Below are 12051 nucleotides of genomic sequence, written 5' to 3' on the forward strand. Positions count from 1 at the left end.
TTAATAGCAGACTGTAGATAGCAGAAATACCAAACTGGCCATATTCATATGCTGCCATGATTTCTGACTCTGTCAATTAAAAAACACATGGACATAAAAAAATGCTAATCAGTAAGAGAGAGAGATGATCAATGCATACAAAAACATAATACCTATGTCCCTAGAGAAGTTCTAATAAAAAAAGAATAATTATTTTGCTCAAATGCATGGAATAAAAATTCAGACAGACCTCATACTTGTATCAAAGATTTGGCTGTTTAACATAAATTTAGGTTTTCCTGTTCAATTCATATTAATTCAATTAAGTCAGCGTTACAAAGTGCCATACTGTGTTATACTACGGCTATTCATGACTATGGACTGGACCTTTTCTAAGGTTTCATGAACTACTTCGTGGTTGTAAGTAATGCTATTTTCAGTTTTTCTGAACCATACAACATATATCACAGGCCTCCAAATTCAGAAATTGCCATAACTTTATCTGCCTGGGAAGGCACTCAGCAGAACTGCTAACTTCTGTGCCAGAAGTGAATTAATTCAGAGGGAAACTGGAAAAATATATTCAGGTGGAAATCAACAAAAGTAAAAAAAAAAAAAAGAAAAAAAGAAATACTAAAAAGTACTAAAGAGAAGACATACATTAGTTCTTCTTTCTGAGGAAAAGAAAAGATAAAAACATTTTGGAACTTTTAAAACTTTTATTTGAATGAAAAATTCTCATCTAAATTTTTTTTTTTTTCATCAATCCATTTCAATGAGGCTTTTCTCTCCAGCTCTAATAACTACTAGTTTATAAATTAAGAAGATGATATAATGAAAAACATATTGAACTCTCCTGCTAGCAGTGATGCTGTCCTCTCTCCTCCTCAAGGTGCATAAGAAAAGGACCTGTCCTTTACAGACACACTATCTCCTGTCGGTGCACACTGAGAGCACTCCATGGAGGCACATGCAGCAGAGCTCAGCATATGAATATGGATGAGTCCCAGGACAAACCCTGGATGGTTCTGAGCCTGACTGCTGAGACCCAGGGAAGATACAGGTCTGGGAAAAGTCACGCTTGCGTGTCCAGGGAGATGCTCAATCATTGTTAACTCAGTGTTTTACTAGTTTTCTTAATCCTGACTTATTATCTTTAAAACAAACAGATGCTTGAGGATATGTAATTCATAAAGAATTAATGTAGCTCTACACTTGTGTCCAACATAGCAGATTCAGGAGTTGGCATCTTGGGGCAGAGTGGCAATCAAGTCTTTCTTTGGCCTCTTCAGGTGTTTTGGGTAATTATTTCTTTCAACAGAAATTGGATTTTCCAGCTTAGCACTCTGGAACCTTGAAATCAGCATTGATATGTCTTTCCCAGAGGAATCACAAATTTCTCAGCATTTTGATCTCATTGATTTTTGGATTTTCAACTCGTGCTTTACCAGGAAGCTGGTAAAGTGATAAAAAGACATGGATATATATGAAAATATATAAAGACTTGGATATATATGAATAAACAGGACCAGTGCACAGACTAATGACCTGGCCTGGAAAAATGCAAATTTAAAATTTTTATCAGTAACTCAAACTCAGTCTTTGCTTCCAGCCAGCCTTCCCAGGCAATGTTTGTGTGTGATTCTGGGTATAGTATCAGTTTTCATTAGTTGTTATAAAAGTTATATTTTATTTACCTGTACACTAAATGTAACTCCCCTAATACTTACTTACGCTGGAAGATAACTATGTCAGTGTCCAAGGCCATGTAATCAGCAGACAGAGACAGAGAGACAGAAATGTCTATAGGGGCTAAGCTGGAAAACCTGAATTAGGAACCTAACGGTCACCAAAATGAGACACAGTAGGAACCCTCTATGAAGTAGAAACTCTCCCATATTTTTTTGTCTTTTTGCATATGCACAGAATGATTTTTATTAATATTTCTTTTGTATAGTTTTCATGAAATTAACTCTTCACAAATTTTGTGACATTATAATTCTATCCATATATGCAAACACAAATAAAGTGACTTCTATTTTGGCTAGGAGACAGAGTTATGAGTCATGGAAAGCAAGATTTATTGGTCTATCAGAAACATTTACTTTAAATTGTCTCTTGTCAAATTCTCTTGAAGAAGCTGAATCTGCATGTAATTGCACATAGCCATGGAAAGTGCATCTTAGTCTTTGACTGGTTTAATTCACTGCCTTTCTGCTGAGGTTCTGGCCTGTGGTTTTGCTGTAATAGACACAAATCTTGTGTTGACTTACGCAAGTCTTTCCTGTTTGATTTATTATTTTAATGCATCAGTGATAAATAGTAATAATATACTCCTTGTCAGACTTGAGCCTGCTCTCCAATTATTGTCACATTGATTAGAAGTATGAGCTAACACATAGCCAGACATTGAACCAGACAGTTGAACAAGATGTGTTTCAGAATCACATTTAAGTAGGAGTTAAATATTAAGACGGGGCTGCTTTGTGAGGTTGGCATCCGTCTCAGCAGGGGCAGTAACACAGTGTCATGGAGCAACAAGTGAAACTTCCTAGATGTGACTCTCCTCCAAATGGGATAACCCTACAGCCATGTACACTGTCTTTGGAGCTCTGGCTTCCAAAGAAAAATCCTCAAAACTCTTGTGATCTCTGAAGCTACAGACCTCATAATACCTTGTACCCAGTTCCAGCTTGATAGATTGATTTTTTTGACTGGAGATTGTCTCTCTTTTCCACATCAATCTGCCAGATGGGCTAGGCCTATATGGGAGATTTGCTTGATGCATGACTTTGTCTACATTTAAAAGGATCTGCAGTATGATGCCTTCTATGGAGATCTTACAGGGAAGCATGCATTTAAGCACAGAAACTGGGTGAACTTGAACACTGCTGTAGAAGAAGGTAGTTTAAGAAAAAAAAAAAAAAAAAGATTGTTTTCTTTAATTGATAAATAGGGCTTTAAATTTCAGAAAAAGTTTTCCCTGTAATCTAAATCTGTCCTAATGAATAGTATCTCCTCTGAAGTAAATAAATGCAAATCCTTTTCCTGCTACATTCAGAAGTTCTTGTAGGGAGCACTGTATTATTAGGTGTATTAAAGACATAACTGACTAGCTTTGCTGCATGTTTGCAGTGATGACATTTCTGTGGCCAGAATATTTCCTCAGAAGTAAAAATCCTACATTCCTAAAATTGTGGAGATTTCAATCCTGGTTGTTCAAATAGAAAAATATTTTCAATTCTAGATTATGAAATAGAAATGTAGAAATAAGAGACCAGTGTTTCCTAACAGCACCAACATACACTCAAAAAAGACAACAGTTAAAAGAGGCCTGAGAGCTTAGATCTCTCAGCTGAGACTGGAGCAGCAGGCGGTTCTACTGTCAAGCTTATTTCTGGATTTTTTTCCCAGAATTGTCTAAAATAAAATCTATAAATAGCATAAAGTGCAGAACTTCTGGAGGCAGTACTGAGAACTGATTACCTCAAGCCCACTTCTAGTGAGCCTGAGTTTCCTCTGGGATACTTCCTCTCTTTCATGGTGTCTTTCTACCAATGACCAAAGAAGAAAATTATACTTCTGTTAATTGAATTTCCTAATTGGAATAAGTCATATTTTAAAAGGTCTTTTCTGTTAGCATAATAATGACCTCACTTGAAGATGAGATTAGAGTTCTGACTAGTAAAACAATGTTATAGCAAAACATTATGATGTGGGGAATTTCCAAATTATTCTTTATTTTTGGGAATCTTTGAGATATTTTGTTCTTGTTGTTGTTGCTGCTTTATTGCTGCTTGTTCTAAGATGCAGTAATCTCCTTCATTCTGATCCTTAACCCCAGTAAGACATTTCAAAAACTACTGCTTAAATATTCACATACGTACCTGGTTGCCTGAATGTTTGCCACATTTTCACATACTGAAAATATTCTTGTGAACAAATATTTGCTTGTACAGCAGATCTCAAAAGGTGAATAAAAGCACTTACAAGCATTATCAAAGTAAATACATGTGGCGCCTGGTACGTGAACATTTATGGTCACATTTTTTGCGTGACTGAGCCAACACTAACAATGTATTAGCACAGTGTATAAAACTGCACTTTTACAGTCAAAGATAGGCATCACTTCAGCAGCCAGCAGAATACCACTGTTCCTGTGGAGCTCTTTGGATTGTATCCTAGCACTGCTATAGTCAAAGGCAAATCTCCTACGTTCTGCCATTAAAACACATTTCATACATCCAGGTATTATCCCATTCTCTAATGTAAGTTTATTTTCAGGATATACATTCTCATGTTTGCTTGAAGGGTTGGCTGAAAACAAACAGCAAAAATTAATAGTGAAGTATTTCTTTTCCAAATTTCCAGTGCAAAGCTGCAAAGTCAAAAGAACAACTTGTCCTGATTCAGAGGGCTTTCAGCCGGCTGCTGATGGCCTACACTGTATCTGAAACAGATTAGTAGTACAGTTTATGGTATAAGAATTGGGCCAACCTTATTTTATCTCTTTTAATAAAGTTGAATGCTCCAGAGCAAATGTTCGAATTCAGATATTAAGTTTCATCCAAACTAAAGGTAAGAACTGAGAGCTTGCCCTTGAGACTGCATATCTAGCCAGTGCAGTTAGAAACACACTTAATGGATCATGATATCGTCTATCCCTGATAATGTTTTCTGCAGTAGGAATGAATTTACTGCTACTGCTACACTCCTTAGACAGCAGAGGGAGTATTTTATCCAGTAGCTCATTTTTTCTCATCTGTTTTCATGAGGATCTTGACAAGATCTTCAACAAGGGTAGGTGCTGGATACTGCACTTGAGTTGTGACAGTCCTATGCAGCAAAGCTTCTCAAGGGAAAAGTAACAAGGAGTTTTGGCCTCAAGGGGAGATTTAAATTGGAAGAATTTCTTCAAAGAAAGGATGGGTAGGCACAAGAACAGACTTCCCAGAAGGATAGTGAAGTATCACTGTAAGTATTCAAGAGAGATTTGGATGTGGTGCTTAGGGATATGGTTTAGTGGTAGACTTTCAGTGTTAGATACACAGCTTGCTCTGAAAGTAATGCCTCCTGTTTATTTCCATGGAAATTACAATACATGTTAAAAGAACAATAACACTGTTTGATAGAGAGCAGTCTCAGCTACAAAGCACTGTATCTCAAAATGGTCATCACCTTTAGCTATGCATTTTCACCAGTGATGAACAAGAGCCTGCACTTATAAATATCTGCACCAGCTATGCATAGTCATCTAGAACACAGATTGCCTTTCATGTCATTGTCTCCACTGCTGAAATGCACCACTTATCATCTCACATCCACTGTTTGGAGCAAGCGTAGTGAATGTCAGTGGGTGGAGTTTTTTTTTTTTCCACATGGAGAAATTCAATTCCACATCTTTGCTTCACATGCACTACCATATCAGATGGCATTTTGTCTGACTGCCACTCTGCTGCCATCTGTTAGACAGCAACAACATATAATGGAAAATTGCTTGTCAATTTAACCTCTGTTGCCAGACCGCTAACACCTGCCTCTGATGTCATCGGTCCACATAATATAGTAGGAGGCATTACTTTCGGAGCAACCCTCCTATGTTGTTGGACTTGATGATCTCAAACTAAATAATGTTATGATTCTATAATTACTGAAGCCAAGTATCTCTAATCAGACAGATAGCATGTGATCAGGTAACTATAAAGCAAAGTACACTACCTAGAATATCACAAAACGTAGGAAAAGTAGATGTTAATGGTGGAGACTTATTTTTTTGCTTTAGAGATGATTTCTGGAAGTGTTAGAAAAATTTAATGAAATAAAATACTCTTCCTTGCTTCAATGTTGTGTCCTTGTCTCCAAATACATCAGTTCAGAAAAATAATTAATCAGCAAGTTACCAAAAGAGCACTACACAATGCAGGTGCAACACAGGCAGCATTACATTTACTATGAGCTTTCCTGACTAGAGTTTATTGATTAACTGAGTGATGCTTGTTTAGTTTTGAATATTCATTTTATCTTTTCCTTAGCCTCTACTTAAGCAGATTCTGATTCTTCAAAAGGAACTTTTGCCTCCAGGTGAAACTAATAACTTTGATCCAACCAGTCCGTGTCCTGATTAAAAACAGGCTGCATTCATATGTCAAGGCTCAAACAGGAGATTTAAACACGAGCAACTATGTTCCTAAAACCAGTGGGAACTTTGCTTCTTAAAAGAGGTGAATCTCCTGTTTGAATATGAACATGAAAATAGAATCATAGAATTGTTTGAGTTGGAAGAGAACTTTAAAGGCAGGATCATCTCTACTGACCTGCTGGCAACACTTCTTTTGATGCAGCCTAGGATACAGTTGGCTTTCTGGTCCGCGAGGACATACTGCTGGCTCATGTCCAGTTTATCATCTATCAATAACTCCTAGTTCCTTTCAGCAGGGCTGTGCTTCATCCTTACATCCCCCAGCTTGTACTGATAGTGGGGCTTATCAAGACTCAGGTGCAAGATCTTGGACTTGGCTTTGTTAAACCTCATGAGGTTCTACTGGGCCCACTGCTCAAGCCTGTCAAAAGTCTCTTTGGATGTCATCTCATCCCTTGAGTGTGTTGATTGCACCACACAGCTTGCTGTCATCCACAAACTTGCTGAGGGTTCACTCAATCCTGCTGTCAGTGTCAGTGATGAAGAGCATCAGTGTCAGTACTGACCCCTGAGAGGCACCGTTCATCACTTATCTTCATTCACACCTTGAGTCATTGACCACCAGTCTCTCAGTAGGATCTTGCAACTAGTTCCTTGTATATTGAACTGTCCACCTCACAAGTCCATATCTTTCCAATTTGGAAAAAAAGGTGTTGTGGGCACAGCAAAGAAGTTGATGGTATCAAATGCCTTATTTTGAGCAAAATCTCCCCCCTCAAATGTGATTTGCATTACAGCATTACAGCACTTCTTCAAGGGATACATAGAAGTTTGTATTACTAGGTGAACCATGGATATATAGGGTTTGATAGGTGATAAAATATATTATTTTTGTGTTAAAAGCTCCTCAGTTATTCAGAAAGAAGTTGAAAGCAACATCTAATCTGAAGCATTCTCTCTGGAAGTGAGTTTTTACAGTTTGTTTGGAAATTCCATTTAGGCCTCAAGATTCTTACCAATGACCTTATTATGAGCAGGTTGCATGCTCAGCAAAGCCAAGAATGAGGATGAAGATGGACCTGATTCCTCATTAATATCTCAAAAAATACTTCTTCCTTTTCATTCTTCACACTATTGTGATTTTTTCTGTCTCTCTGTACTCGAATCAGCTTCTCCAGAGCATTGAAAAAGTTAACCAAGAACATATTCAAAATGAGTTGAACATTGGAAACATTGTAAATAGATTCAGCAACTCTCACAAGCATGTTCAAATTTTGGAAAAATTGTGTGGTTAATGAAGGAATATATATTTTTTCTCTATCATGAATATACTTGCTTTTAGATTAACTTGGCTAAATACACATGATATTTCATTAAGGCAGTTTACAAAGTAGAAATCATTCTGTTCCTGACAGCCATTTGAACTATTAAAACTAGACGAATACCAAAAACAAGGAAGAAAAAATATGTTTAGATATATAGTTATATATAAGTTATAAATGTATATTTATTACTTGAATTTTGCAGGCATCAGAAGGAACTCTGCTGTTAGCCTTTAATTCTATATTTGTCCAACTTTACTCGAAGTGTGGAGAAGAGCTATTTTATTTTTGAGCTGAAACATGTAGCAAGCACATGCTGGGTTATTTTTATTAAAGAAAGTGCAGAATCCACGGCACGTTATGATAATTGCTTATCTTTGCACATTCTTTGATCCAATATTAAAAGAAAATGTAAAATAAAGCCAATGGCTACAATACCTGTCTAGATAAGAGACTACAGCTTTCAACAAGATAGGAATAGGTCCAAATCCTGTCCTCCCTTTCACCTGTTCGAGTTAATGAGATTGCACTTGTATAAATGAGAGAATTTGTCTTGTAAACTTCAAAAGACTCATAATAGCAAACAGGAAAAAAAAAAAACAATAAAAAAGCAATAAAAAAGCAAACAACACCATGTGGAATGAATCTGAAACATCCCATCACAGTAAGAACACTCAGCAGTCCATTTTATTTATTCAGATCAAATGCAGATTTTGAGATATATAGCTTATATGAGGATAGGGTGGGAAAGTAAAAATGTTCAAATAAAAGCATTACTTAAGCACTGCTGCTGAGATTAACATAGGTTATGAAAAGAGCACATCGAAGACAGGCACCGAAACTCTCATTAACTAAGCAGGTTCACAAGGATGAGCTTATTATGACAACCCTCATATTGAGGGAAAGAAAATACAAAATCAGGTCTTATATTTTCATATGAAATTATCGCATGCCTTACTGAAAGGACTTAATTCATATACAGCATGGAATTTTGAAAGTGAACAAGAATCTGTCTTAGAAAAAGCAACAATAATAATATTAATTGACAAAGCAAAGCACAGACATAGCAAGGAAAATATATTGAATTCTTCAGGTTTCCTTTAGCATAAAATGTACCTACCATATCCTAAGCACTTAAGGTCTAAAGCTCATGTACAAGTCAGGGAAATATAAATAATCAAAATAAATAAACTTCTTTTTTTGCACTATGTAAGCTGTGTATGTTTAAGACTTCTTGAAGATTAAGGAGTTTGTGGATGAAACCTGTACCAAATCCAGTTATTGTATTTGCTTGATGATGCTCTGTAATCATAGGATCACACCCTTGAAGTCTGATAAATGGGGGCCAACTTCTGCTTCTGAAAACCTACTCAGAGGTAGGAAAGATATCCCATTTCCTTTTCAGTGATTATTGTAAAAAGTCAGTTAATGGTCTGAAGAAAATTGTTCTGAGTGGAACGGAAATATGCAGAATTGTACTCAGAAAATACTTGGCTCCACTGCAGGATACACAATCCTATGACCATTAGCAGTATGATCCAAATGAAACCTTTGAACACTCGACTTCTCTTTCTAGCTGGTTCCTGTAGTATTGTTGTTGTTTTTTTTTCAAGTTAACAGAAAAATATGTACTTCTAGAGACTGTAGCCATTTATTTACAAGTCATGTGACTAGGATTTTGAAGTTTGTATTTTCTTTGTGTTGATTACAAAAGCAGACTAGCTTAGGAACGGGTACCTCTTGGACATTTCAAACAGAAGAAAAGCAAAGGTTTTACTTAATGTACTAAAAAATTACACCTCTAAAATATAATTGAAAATAACTTTTTTATTATTTTTTTTTCCCCAAAGGAGCACATAGGAAATATTTAGCAATACAATATAAAACAATACAAATGTTTGGCACTATTTGCCAAATTTCCATGCACATAATCAAATTAGATGAAGTGGATGATAACTGCAGACCAAAAGAGATGTGATATTATGTCATAAAGCTTACAGCAGTTCCTGGAAGAAAGAATAATCTCTAAAGAGACTATATAGATAATCCTTTTTATGACTCACAAGAATGTTGTCTGATCTGAGGAAATACATAACGTGTGTAGAATCTACTTATTTTAAGGTCTTCCTGTAAAAGTTTTAAAAGTTATTTCAGCTAACTGATCTTTAGAGAGTCTCTGCCAAACCAGAGTTAGAGCAAAGTTTTGTTTCCTTGAGTGGAAAAGAAATGTATTTTCTTTCTGAGTCTTAGCTCTACACACATAATAAAATTTTGCTAGTCCATCAATATTTGGGCTTCAGACTGGCAACTTGAAATAAGACTGTATCTCAGTGAACTGTGATTCAGAAGTGAAAAACCACAACATAACTTGGCATTAATTTCTCCCTTTCACCTGTTTGAGTTAATGAGATTGCAATACAATACAATAAAAAATCCAGAAAATCTGTATATAGAATTTTTAGTAGTTGTGGGCATGCAAGCAATTTTAAACTGTTTGTACATTTTTTTCCTCTCAATTTCATTAAATGGACACACTGATTATTCCAGGTTGACCACTGACATTTTTGTACCCAAGATAAATCTTGTTTTGGCAGCTAATTTTTTGTGTCCTGGAAAAATTTCATTATGTCAAATGCTCTTATATTTCTAAACTCATCAGAATATGAATTATGGTCAAATGAGTTACATCTTTTTGTTCTTTTATTTTGTACTAGTTTCACATCAAGAATTACTGCAAATAAATGATTATTTCAGGTTGTACAGAAGCTCCTTCAATATTTTGATTTGGAACTGCCTTATAATTTATGTTTAATTATATATTATTTCAAATTATTAAAAAAAAAACAAAAAACAAAACCTTTACCTTGGTGCCTTATACTCAAATTTTCAGTTTTCTATTTGTTTAATTACAGTAGAGAATGCACCTTTTCCTGAAGTAGTTACTATGCTTGACAATATATTGATGCAGGCATCTATTATGAAAGTCTTAGGTGAAATTAACATGTAATTTAAATTCAAAATGAAAGGTAGCCTAAAGGATTTTTGTTTCTTAGAGGTTACATAGTACAGTAAATTAAACTAAGAGGGAAGGTTTAACTAAACATAGAGGCTGGATAATACTATTTATAGAAATATTCGCTGTTGAAAAGTTGAAGTAAATACAATCAGTTAAATGAAATACCATTTCTGCAACAATCTTAGACTGACATAGTCTTTAAACGATGCTTTAGTCTTTAAAGGATGAGACACAACATTCGTCAATTTCTCACAAGCCTGAAGGAGAATATTTGGAATATTTTTGGTCCTTGGCATCAGAGGCAGATGTTGGTGGTATGGCCGTATACGCTGAACCTTCCTGCCAATATTCCATTACATTTTCTTGCTGTGCGACAGATGTTAGCTAAGGGGCAGTCTGACAAAATGATGTCTGACATGGAAGTGAGTATGAAGCAAAGATATGTCATTTAATGCCTTCACGCAGAAAAAATTGTACCCATTGACTTACATCAACTGAATGTGAAGATTAATGTTTCTGGAAACCAACCATTGGGTAGCAGCACAGCAAAGTGGACAGTGGTGGTGCATTTCAGTAGTGGCAACAGCAACAGTGGAGCAAATTTTTATGAGAACATCATGTTCATCACTGGTGCATAGGTGCATATGAAAATGCATAGCTAATGGTGGTGACTATGCTGACAAAGAGTTTTTTTGTAGCTGAAAATTTCTCTACCACTTAGTATTATTATGCTCTTCAAATCTGTTGTAATTTGTGTGGAAATAAATAGGTAGCATTACTTTCAGAGCAACCTATGTATTTATTATACGATAGATTTGAACAATTATCTACAGAAGTGAAGAAGTGCTGCTATGAATTATAAAAGGTATTTTTTCTGCATACCTTTTTTTTTTCAAATACACACAAAAGTGGTGGTGGGTATTTTTTGTTCATTTGTTTTATATCTGGTTTTTTTTATTTCTGTATGTTAGTTGTTGTATTTCTAAAATGACAATTGGCATTTGAGTCAGAATTGAGTCATTAACTACTCATTTTCTGTCTTATTCACCTTTAACTCAATCTTAAATTTATTATTAGCAATTTTATGTCTAGAATTTTTCACATCTTTCTCTTTTAAAGTTAAATCCAGATTTTCTGAAACTGAGAGATAACATACTAAAAGTATCTTTCTATTTGCAAGCGATAGCTTCTATTGCAAGCAGGTACTTCTTCATCTGTGTACATTCCTCTACAAATAAGCTTGAACAGACTTTGCTCCTGCAACTAACATCATTTTTTAGGTACTGCTAATTAAATCTAATAACTAATCCTGACGTTTACATATTATTTATGCTTGCAACTTCATTAGAATTAAAAACAACTGATATATATCACATTGACATCCTGGCAAGTACAAAATGCCCCTTTTGGCCTAAAGAATAAAGTACATAATGCTCATTAGTGCAAAGTTCTTGTCACTAGGGATGGAATGTTGTCTTCAAGTGCTTTGAATATTGACTGTGACCATAATTTTATTTACATTTAATCAGATTAAAACAGTATGAAGAAACTTATGTTGATCTTTGACTGTGTAACACATAATTGTTCATGGTTTT

The sequence above is a fragment of the Meleagris gallopavo genome, chromosome 1 (assembly GCF_000146605.3).
Source record: "Meleagris gallopavo isolate NT-WF06-2002-E0010 breed Aviagen turkey brand Nicholas breeding stock chromosome 1, Turkey_5.1, whole genome shotgun sequence".
Lineage (NCBI taxonomy): Eukaryota > Metazoa > Chordata > Aves > Galliformes > Phasianidae > Meleagris > Meleagris gallopavo.